Here is a 12,356-nt window from a genome sequence, read left to right on the forward strand (position 1 = left end):
AGTCACCCTGCGGCTGCCCGCATCGCCCAGTACAGAGAAGGGACCAGCGATCGGCCAGGACCGGTACAAACTCTCCAGATACTCGCCAAGGTTCAGGGTGCATTCACACGCAGCAGTTAAGTCACAGTTTTGCTCCAATTATACAAAGTAAATAAAAAAATATTAAAAAAGCCAAGAAAAACATGCAATGCAACCTAGGGCTGATTTCACAATGTTGATGTGCGCACTCCATGGCGGTTTTTTGAGTTATATCTGCTTTTGTGGGCTAATCGCTACGTGCACAAGACTGATCCACATGTGGAGACCACTGAGCCACTGATCACAATAGGAATTGGTTGGGCCGCTAAATACTTGACTTAAACGTCGCCTTTGACTTTCTTCCTTCAAGTTCAATCATTCTATCTCCTTCTGACAACAGGCATGGCACCCATTCCAGCTCCAGCACAGGTTGTCACCTCCAAGCTCTACTCTCAGGAGTCTGGAAGACCTCGGTGACCAGATCTATAGGGGCTGTAATGGCCACCGCTCTGGAAAAGCAGAGAAGAAATAGATGAAAGTGCTGGAGGGTTTCTATTCACTGACAGCTGCAGGAGTAGGTTAGAGCCCCGGTAAGGCTCAGGCACGACCTATAGCAGGGGGCGTCTCGCGGCGTCCTCGTCTGTTCTCTGCAGCCTGAGAACATGACGTCACCGGATAATCAATAGGCCTCCTGGCAGCCGGCACGTTATACAGGATGAAGCGGATGCTGCAAACCCCTTCATCATGGTCCTGAGGCCTAATCCCAGGCGCATCCTGCACCAATCTCCGCACACGCCCTGACCAAACATGGAGGATGAGCGACTAAACACGAGCCGTGCGGCAGAATGACGGCTCGCCTCCTGTAATCTCACCCCCCGCGTGAAAGCCTCTAGTAATCCCCGGCAAGCGCTTTCATCACTAACCCTGCATTATAGGAGGCACATCACAGCGACACCTCATTACAGGAGCCACAGACGCCGCACCATTACCTGGGAACACCTGACAGGCGCGGTCGACGCATCCGTGTAAATCACTGGAGGAGATCAATCAGCGCAGGGTTTACAGCTTCAGAAAACCGGAAATGCGCTGAAACCACATATTACAGTACGAAAGATAAAGCACCACTATATATATCGCCCCATTATACACAGCACCACTATATATACCGCCCCATTATACACAGCACCACTATATATATCGCCCCATTATACACAGCACCACTATATATACCGCCCCATTATACACAGCACCACTATATATACCGCCCCATTATACACAGCACCACTATATATACCGCCCCATTATACACAGCACCACTATATATATCGCCCCATTATACTCAGCACCACTATATATACCGCCCCATTATACACAGCACCACTATATATACTGCCCCATTATACACAGCACCACTATATATATCGCCCCATTATACACAGCACCACTATATATACCGCCCCATTATACACAGCACCACTATATATACCGCCCCATTATACACAGCACCACTATATATACCGCCCCATTATACACAGCACCACTATATATATCGCCCCATTATACACAGCACCACTATATATACCGCCCCATTATACTCAGCACCACTATATATACCGCCCCATTATACTCAGCACCACTATATATATCGCCCCATTATACACAGCACCACTATATATATCGCCCCATTATACACAGCACCACTATATATACCGCCCCATTATACACAGCACCACTATATATACCGCCCCATTATACACAGCACCACTATATATACCGCCCCATTATACACAGCACCACTATATATACCGCCCCATTATACACAGCACCACTATATATACCGCCCCATTATACACAGCACCACTATATATACCGCCCCATTATACACAGCACCACTATATATGCCGCCCCATTATACACAGCACCACTATATATACCGCCCCATTATACACAGCACCACTATATATACCGCCCCATTATACACAGCACCACTATATGCCGCCCCATTATACACAGCACCACTATATATACCGCCCCATTATACACAGCACCACTATATATGCTGCCCCATTATACACAGCACCACTATATATACCGCCCCATTATACACAGCACAGCGTTTTGGTGTCCGTCTGACGAAACTGAGCCAAACGGATCCGTTCTGACACACAATGTAAGTCAATGGGGACGGATCCGTTCTGACACACAATGTAAGTCAATGGGGACGGATCCGTTTTCACTGACACACGGACCCATCTTGGCTATGTTGAAGATAATACAAACTGAGCTGTTCTGAACGGATGCAGACGGTTGTATTATCTGAACGTCCATGACGGATCCTCAAAAAACGCGAGTGTGAAAGTAGCCTTAGAATGATTTAATACAACCGGCTGCATCCGTTCGGTTGTATTAAATCGAAAATTAACAAACCGGATCCGTAACTGACTTTCTATAGTGTCAAAGGGCTGCCCGAAAACAAAAAAAAAACGGCTCGTTCAGTTCCCCACACTGACACAGAAACACAATCTGCAGCGGTTTTGTGTCCGGTCACAGGACGAAGTGGGCGCCGCTGCTCTCCACTCTAGCTTGTTCAGTTTTGTCCCCATTGAAAATCAATTAGGAAAAAACGGAAGCGTTTTCCTCCAGTTGTCAGATCCTCTAACGTATATAGAGAGGTGACTTCCTGTACATGTGAATGTAATATATATATATATATAGGATGAAGACCTGCATTGTCCTTGTATACGGTGGCAACTGCCGTCTGTGTGTCTTTATGGGGAAAAAAAATAAAAAATATATATATCGGGGTAGTACAGTCAGTGTACACAGGTATATATATCGGGGGTAGTACAGTCAGTGTACACAGGTATATATAATCGGGGTAGTACAGTCAGTGTACACAGGTATATATATTGGGGTTGTACAGTCAGTGTACACAGGTATATATATCGGGGTTGTACAGTCAGTGTACACAGGTATATATATATATATATATATATATATATATATCGGGGTTGTACAGTCAGTGTACACAGGTATATATATATATATATATATATATATATATATATATATATATATATATCGGGGTTGTACAGTCAGTGTACACAGGTATATATATCGGGGTAGTACAGTCAGTGTACACAGGTATATATATCGGGGTTGTACAGTCAGTGTACACAGGTATATATATCGGGGTTGTACAGTCAGTGTACACAGGTATATCGGGGTTGTACAGTCAGTGTACACAGGTATATCGGGGTTGTACAGTCAGTGTACACAGGTATATCGGGGTTGTACAGTCAGTGTACACAGGTCTATATATATCGGGGTAGTACAGTCAGTGTACACAGGTATATATATATATCGGGGTAGTACAGTCAGTGTACACAGGTATATATATATATATCGGGGTAGTACAGTCAGTGTACACAGGTATATATATATATCGGGGTAGTACAGTCAGTGTACACAGGTATATATATATATATATCGGGGTAGTACAGTCAGTGTACACAGGTCTATATATCGGGGTAGTACAGTCAGTGTACACAGGTCTATATATCGGGGTAGTACAGTCAGTGTACACAGGTCTATATATCGGGGTAGTACAGTCAGTGTACACAGGTCTATATATCGGGGTAGTACAGTCAGTGTACACAGGTCTATATATCGGGGTAGTACAGTCAGTGTACACAGGTCTATATATCGGGGTAGTACAGTCAGTGTACACAGGTCTATATATCGGGGTTGTACAGTCAGTGTACACAGGTATATATATCGGGGTAGTACAGTCAGTGTACACAGGTATATATATCGGGGTAGTACAGTCAGTGTACACAGGTATATATATCGGGGTTGTACAGTCAGTGTACACAGGTATATATATCGGGGTTGTACAGTCAGTGTACACAGGTATATATATCGGGGTTGTACAGTCAGTGTACACAGGTATATATATCGGGGTAGTACAGTCAGTGTACACAGGTATATATATATATATCGGGGTAGTACAGTCAGTGTACACAGGTATATATATATATATATCGGGGTAGTACAGTCAGTGTACACAGGTATATATATATATATATCGGGGTAGTACAGTCAGTGTACACAGGTCTATATATCGGGGTAGTACAGTCAGTGTACACAGGTCTATATATCGGGGTAGTACAGTCAGTGTACACAGGTCTATATATCGGGGTAGTACAGTCAGTGTACACAGGTCTATATATCGGGGTAGTACAGTCAGAGTACACAGGTCTATATATCGGGGTTGTACAGTCAGTGTACACAGGTCTATATATCGGGGTAGTACAGTCAGTGTACACAGGTCTATATATCGGGGTTGTACAGTCAGTGTACACAGGTATATATATCGGGGTTGTACAGTCAGTGTACACAGGTATATATATCGGGGTAGTACAGTCAGTGTACACAGGTATATATATATATATATCGGGGTAGTACAGTCAGTGTACACAGGTATATATATATATATCGGGGTTGTACAGTCAGTGTACACAAGTATATATATCGGGGTAGTACAGTCAGTGTACACAGGTATATATATCGGGGTAGTACAGTCAGTGTACACAGTTATATATATCGGGGTTGTACAGTCAGTGTACACAGGTATATATATCGGGGTAGTACAGTCAGTGTACACAGGTATATATATATCGGGGTTGTACAGTCAGTGTACACAGGTATATATATCGGGGTAGTACAGTCAGTGTACACAGGTATATATATATCGGGGTTGTACAGTCAGTGTACACAGGTATATATATCGGGGTAGTACAGTCAGTGTACACAGGTATATATATCGGGGGTTGTACAGTCAGTGTACACAGGTATATATATCGGGGGTTGTACAGTCAGTGTACACAGGTATATATATCGGGGGTTGTACAGTCAGTGTACACAGGTGTATATATATCGGGGGTTGTACAGTCAGTGTACACAGGTATATATATCGGGGTTGTACAGTCAGTGTACACAGGTGTATATATATCGGGGTTGTACAGTCAGTGTACACAGGTATATATATCGGGGTTGTACAGTCAGTGTACACAGGTATATATATCGGGGTAGTACAGTCAGTGTACACAGGTATATATATATATATCGGGGTAGTACAGTCAGTGTACACAAGTATATATATCGGGGTAGTACAGTCAGTGTACACAGGTATATATATCGGGGTAGTACAGTCAGTGTACACAGTTATATATATCGGGGTTGTACAGTCAGTGTACACAGGTATATATATCGGGGTAGTACAGTCAGTGTACACAGGTATATATATATCGGGGTTGTACAGTCAGTGTACACAGGTATATATATCGGGGTAGTACAGTCAGTGTACACAGGTATATATATATCGGGGTTGTACAGTCAGTGTACACAGGTATATATATCGGGGTAGTACAGTCAGTGTACACAGGTATATATATCGGGGGTTGTACAGTCAGTGTACACAGGTGTATATATATCGGGGGTTGTACAGTCAGTGTACACAGGTATATATATCGGGGTTGTACAGTCAGTGTACACAGGTGTATATATATCGGGGTTGTACAGTCAGTGTACACAGGTATATATATCGGGGTTGTACAGTCAGTGTACACAGGTATATATATCGGGGTAGTACAGTCAGTGTACACAGGTATATATATATCGGGGTAGTACAGTCAGTGTACACAGGTATATATATCGGGGTAGTACAGTCAGTGTACACAGGTATATATATATATATCGGGGTAGTACAGTCAGTGTACACAGGTATATATATCGGGGTAGTACAGTCAGTGTACACAGGTATATATATATCGGGGTAGTACAGTCAGTGTACACAGGTATATATATCGGGGTAGTACAGTCAGTGTACACAGGTATATATATCGGGGTAGTACAGTCAGTGTACACAGGTATATATATATATCGGGGTAGTACAGTCAGTGTACACAGGTATATATATATATCGGGGTTGTACAGTCAGTGTACACAGGTATATATATCGGGGGTTGTACAGTCAGCTCCCCGGCACTCACCGCTGTGCAGTCCCCCAGTAATCCGGCCCTCACCCGGCTGCAGCCACCCGGCCTTTACCCCGCTGCAGCCCCCCTGTTATCCGGCCCTCACCGCTGTGCAGGCCCCCAGTAATCCGGCCCAGGCGCGGCTGCTGCTGTCAGTGTCGGGACCAGCAGCCTCAGCTCCGGGTAACGCTGACACACGATGCAACAGGCCCCGGGTGGAGCCGACACCAGGCCCGAGCGACTAGCCGCCCCTCCCAGCTCACTGTACCTGACAGAGGATGACGGGGAGGCCGCTCCTCGCACTACAGCAGCCGCTCCAGGCCCCGCCGCATCGCTCCACTCTCTACCCGCTTGTCTGCGTCCGTCTCCCCGCCCCGGCTGCTGAAAGAAAAAATCACTGCGCAAGCGCAGACTCACACACCATAGAGAAGTGAAGAGCCAGAACGGCGATCACCGGGGCAACTGCGCCATCTTGTGCTGGTCACTGGAGACTATGGCCGCCATCTTTATTGTGGGCAATACAGACAATGCTCATCACGATAGAATGCGGAGTATGTCCAGTCACCCATCAGAAGTCACTGCTGGTCCACCACATCCTCATCTCCTGTGCCTGGACCTTCAGAGCTGACACTCTCTGAACCCGCCATCTTTACCAACAAAAAATACTGGCCAAGTTTATGGGGTTAAATAGGGGTTGTAAGTTTTGGGGCTTAATACACAGTGTTCTCCGACACCAAGGGCTTCCTCATATTTCCAGATTTTCAGAACATGGTGGAGCGGAGTCAGGACTGACGCTGATATCACAGCCCTGAAATCTGTGGTAATAATAACAGGAACATGGCGGAGCGGAGTCAGGACTGACGCTGATATCACAGCCCTGAAATCTGTGGTAATAATAACAGGAACATGGCGGAGCGGAGTCAGGACTGACACTGATATCACAGCCCTGAAATCTATGGTGATAATAGTAACATGGCGGAGCGGAGTCAGAACTGACACTGATATCACAGCCCTGAAATCTGTGGTAATAATAACAGGAACATGGCGGAGCGGAGTCAGGACTGACGCTGATATCACAGCCCTGAAATCTGTGGTAATAACAGGAACATGGCGGAGCGGGGTCAGGACTGACGCTGATATCACAGCCCTGAAATCTGTGGTAATAATAACAGGAACATGGCGGAGCGGAGTCAGAACTGACGCTGATATCACAGCCCTGAAATCTATGGTAATAACAGGAACATGGCGGAGCGGAGTCAGGACTGACGCTGATATCACAGCCCTGAAATCTGTGGTAATAATAACAGGAACATGGCGGAGCGGAGTCAGAACTGACGCTGATAACACAGTCCTGAAATCTGTGGTAATAATAACAGGAACATGGCGGAGCGGAGTCAGAACTGACGCTGATATCACAGCCCTGAAATCTATAGTAATAATAACAGGAACATGGCGGAGCGGAGTCAGGCCTGACACTGATATCACAGTCCTGAAATCTATAGTAATAATAACAGGAACATGGCGGAGCGGAGTCAGGCCTGACGCTGATATCACAGCCCTGAAATCTGTGGTAATAATAACAGGAACATGGAGGAGCGGAGTCAGGACTGACGCTGATATCACAGCCCTGAAATCTGTGGTAATAATAACAGGAACATGGCGGAGCGGAGTCAGAACTGACGCTGATATCACAGTCCTGAAATCTGTGGTGATAATAACAGGAACATGGCGGAGCGGAGTCAGGACTGACGCTGATATCACAGCCCTGAAATCTGTGGTAATAATAACAGGAACATGGCGGAGCGGAGTCAGGACTGACGCTGATATCACAGCCCTGAAATCTATGGTAATAATAACAGGAAGATGGCGGAGCGGAGTCAGGACTGACGCTGATATCACTGCCCTGAAATCTGTGGTAATAATAACAGGAACATGGCGGAGCAGAGTCAGAACCGAAGCTGATATCACAGCCCTGAAATCTGTGGTAATAATAACAGGAAGATGGCGGAGCGGAGTCAGAACTGACGCTGATATCAAAGCCCTGATATCTATGGTGATAATAACAGGAAGATGGCGGAGCGGAGTCAGGACTGACGCTGATATCACAGCCCTGAAATCAAATGTAATAACAGTAACATGGTGGAGCGGAGTCAGGACTGACGCTGATATCACAGTCCTTAAATCTGTGGTGATAATAACAGTAACATGGTGGAGCGGAGTCAGAACTGACGCTGATATCACAGCCCTGAAATCTGTGGTAATAATAACAGTAACATGGCGGAGCGGAGTCAGGACTGACGCTGATATCACAGCCCAGAAATCTGTGGTAATAATAACAGGAACATGGCGGAGCGGAGTCAGGACTGACGCTGATATCACAGCCCTGAAATCTGTGGTAATAATAACAGGAACATGGCGGAGCGGAGTCAGGACTGACGCTGATATCACAGTCCTGAAATCTGTGGAGATAATAAAAGGAACATGGTGGAGCGGAGTCAGGACTAACGCTGATATCACAGCCCTGAAATCTGTGGTAATAATAACAGGAAGATGGCGGAGCGGAGTCAGGACTGACGCTGATATCACAGCCCTGAAATCTATGGTAACAATAACAGGAACATGGCGGAGCGGAGTCAGGACTGACGCTGATATCACAGCCCTGAAATCTGTGGCAATAATAACAAGGAACATGGCGGAGCGGAGTCAGAACCGAAGCTGATATCACAGCCCTGAAATCTATGGTAATAATAACATAATAACAGGAACATGGCGGAGTGGAGTCAGGACTGACGCTGATATCACAGCCCAGAAATCTGTGGTAATAATAACAGGAACATGGCGGAGCGGAGTCAGAACTGACGCTGATAACACAGTCCTGAAATCTGTGGTAATAATAACAGGAACATGGCGGAGCAGAGTCAGAACTGACGCTGATATCACAGCCCTGAAATCTATGGTAATAATAACAGGAAGATGGCGGAGCGGAGTCAGGACTGACGCTGATATCACAGCCCTGAAATATATGGTAATAATAACAGGAAGATGGCGGAGCGGAGTCAGGACTGACGCTGATATCACTGCCCTGAAATCTGTGGTAATAATAACAGGAACATGGTGGAGCGGAGTCAGGACTGACGCTGATATCACAGTCCTGAAATCTGTGGTAATAATAACAGGAACATGGCGGAGCGGAGTCAGGACTGACACTGATATCACAGCCCTGATATCTATGGTGATAATAACAGGAAGATGGCGGAGCGGAGTCAGAACTGACGCTGATATCAAAGCCCTGATATCTATGGTGATAATAACAGGAAGATGGCGGAGCGGAGTCAGGACTGACGCTGATATCACAGCCCTGAAATCAAATGTAATAACAGTAACATGGTGGAGCGGAGTCAGGACTGACGCTGATATCACAGTCCTTAAATCTGTGGTGATAATAACAGGAACATGGTGGAGCGGAGTCAGAACTGACGCTGATATCACAGCCCTGAAATCTGTGGTAATAATAACAGTAACATGGCGGAGCGGAGTCAGGACTGACGCTGATATCACAGCCCAGAAATCTGTGGTAATAATAACAGGAACATGGCGGAGCGGAGTCAGGACTGACGCTGATATCACAGCCCTGAAATCTGTGGTAATAATAACAGGAACATGGCGGAGCGGAGTCAGGACTGACGCTGATATCACAGTCCTGAAATCTGTGGTAATAATAACAGGAAGATGGCGGAGCGGAGTCAGAACTGACGCTGATATCACAGCCCTGAAATCTATGGTAATAATAACAGGAACATGGCGGAGCGGAGTCAGGACTGACGCTGATATCACAGCCCTGAAATCTATGGTAATAACAGGAACATGGCGGAGCGGAGTCAGGACTGACGCTGATATCACAGCCCTGATATCTGTGGGGATAATAACAGAAAGATGGCGGAGCGGAGTCAGAACCGAAGCTGATATCACAGCCCTAAAATCTGTGGTATTAATAACAGTAACATGGCGGAGCGGAGTCAGGACTGACGCTGATATCACAGCCCTGAAATCTGTGGTAATAATAACAGTAACATGGCGGAGCGGAGTTAGGACTGACGCTGATATCACAGCCCTGAAATCTATGGTGATAATAACAGGAACATGGCGGAGCGGAGTCAGGACTGACGCTGATATCACAGCCCTGAAATCTATGGTAACAATAACAGGAACATGGCGGAGCGGAGTCAGGACTGACGCTGATATCACAGCCCTGAAATCTGTGGTAATAATAACAAGGAACATGGCGGAGCGGAGTCAGAACCGAAGCTGATATCACAGCCCTGAAATCTATGGTAATAATAACATAATAACAGGAACATGGCGGAGTGGAGTCAGGACTGACGCTGATATCACAGCCCAGAAATCTATGGTAATAATAACAGGAACATGGCGGAGCGGAGTCAGAACTGACGTTGATATCACAGCCCTGAAATCTGTGGTAATAATAACAGGAACATGGCGGAGCAGAGTCAGGACTGACGCTGATATCACATCCCTGAAATCTGTGGTAATAATAACAGGAACATGGCGGAGCGGAGTCAGGACTGACGCTGATATCACAGCCCTGAAATCTGTGGTAATAATAACAGGAACATGGCGGAGCGGAGTCAGGACTGATGCTGATATCACAGCCCTGAAATCTGTGGTAATAATAACAGTAACATGGCGGAGCGGAGTCAGGACTGACGCTGATATCACAGCCCTGAAATCTATGGTGATAATAACAGGAACATGGCGGAGCGGAGTCAGGACTGACGCTGATATCACAGCCCTGAAATCTATGGTAACAATAACAGGAACATGGCGGAGCGGAGTCAGGACTGACGCTGATATCACAGCCCTGAAATCTGTGGCAATAATAACAAGGAACATGGCGGAGCGGAGTCAGAACCGAAGCTGATATCACAGCCCTGAAATCTATGGTAATAATAACATAATAACAGGAACATGGCGGAGTGGAGTCAGGACTGACGCTGATATCACAGCCCAGAAATCTATGGTAATAATAACAGGAACATGGCGGAGCGGAGTCAGAACTGACGTTGATATCACAGCCCTGAAATCTGTGGTAATAATAACAGGAACATGGCGGAGCGGAGTCAGGACTGACGCTGATATCACAGCCCTGAAATCTGTGGTAATAATAACAGGAACATGGCGGAGCGGAGTCAGGACTGACACTGATATCACAGCCCAGAAATCTATGGTAATAATAACAGGAACATGGCGGAGCGGAGTCAGAACTGACGTTGATATCACAGCCCTGAAATCTGTGGTAATAATAACAGGAACATGGCGGAGCAGAGTCAGGACTGACGCTGATATCACATCCCTGAAATCTGTGGTAATAATAACAGGAACATGGCGGAGCGGAGTCAGGACTGACGCTGATATCACAGCCCTGAAATCTATGGTAATAATAACAGGAACATGGCGGAGCGGAGTCAGAACCGAAACTGATATCACAGCCCAGAAATCTGTGGTAATAATAACATAATAACAGGAACATGGCGGAGTGGAGTCAGGACTGACGCTGATATCACAGCCCAGAAATCTATGGTAATAATAACAGGAACATGGCGGAGCGGAGTCAGAACTGACGTTGATATCACAGCCCTGAAATCTGTGGTAATAATAACAGGAACATGGCGGAGCAGAGTCAGGACTGACGCTGATATCACATCCCTGAAATCTGTGGTAATAATAACAGGAACATGGCGGAGCGGAGTCAGGACTGACGCTGATATCACAGCCCTGAAATCTGTGGTAATAATAACAGGAACATGGCGGAGCGGAGTCAGGACTGACGCTGATATCACAGCCCTGAAATCTGTGGTAATAATAACAGGAACATGGCGGAGCGGAGTCAGAACTGACGTTGATATCACAGCCCTGAAATCTGTGGTAATAATAACAGTAACATGGCGGAGCGGAGTCAGGACTGACGCTGATATCACAGCCCAGAAATCTGTGGTAATAATAACAGGAACATGGCGGAGCGGAGTCAGGACTGACGCTGATATCACAGCCCTGAAATCTGTGGTAATAATAACAGGAACATGGCGGAGCGGAGTCAGGACTGACGCTGATATCACAGTCCTGAAATCTGTGGAGATAATAAAAGGAACATGGTGGAGCGGAGTCAGGACTGACGCTGATATCACAGCCCTGAAATCTGTGGTAATAATAACAGGAAGATGGCGGAGCGGAGTCAGGACTGACGCTGATATCACAGCCCTGAAATCTGTGGTAATAATAACA

At 46.1% G+C, this 12,356-nt stretch overlaps 1 protein-coding gene across 6 annotated transcripts in view; it reads right to left on the reverse strand.

Moving 5' to 3' along the window:
• Positions 1–6,456, reverse strand: part of CLASP1 (cytoplasmic linker associated protein 1) — a 122,879-nt gene extending 116,423 nt beyond the window's left edge. For all 6 annotated transcript variants that reach the window (XM_040440823.1, XM_040440822.1, XM_040440819.1 and 3 more), the window contains exon 1: positions 6,325–6,456. The gene's annotated coding sequence lies outside the window, so the exon portion shown is untranslated. The remainder of the gene's footprint in view (positions 1–6,324) is intronic.
• Positions 6,457–12,356: the final 5,900 nt, after the last annotated feature.

Source organism: Bufo bufo, chromosome 7, assembly GCF_905171765.1.
Source record: "Bufo bufo chromosome 7, aBufBuf1.1, whole genome shotgun sequence".
NCBI classification, from domain to species: Eukaryota; Metazoa; Chordata; class Amphibia; order Anura; family Bufonidae; genus Bufo; species Bufo bufo.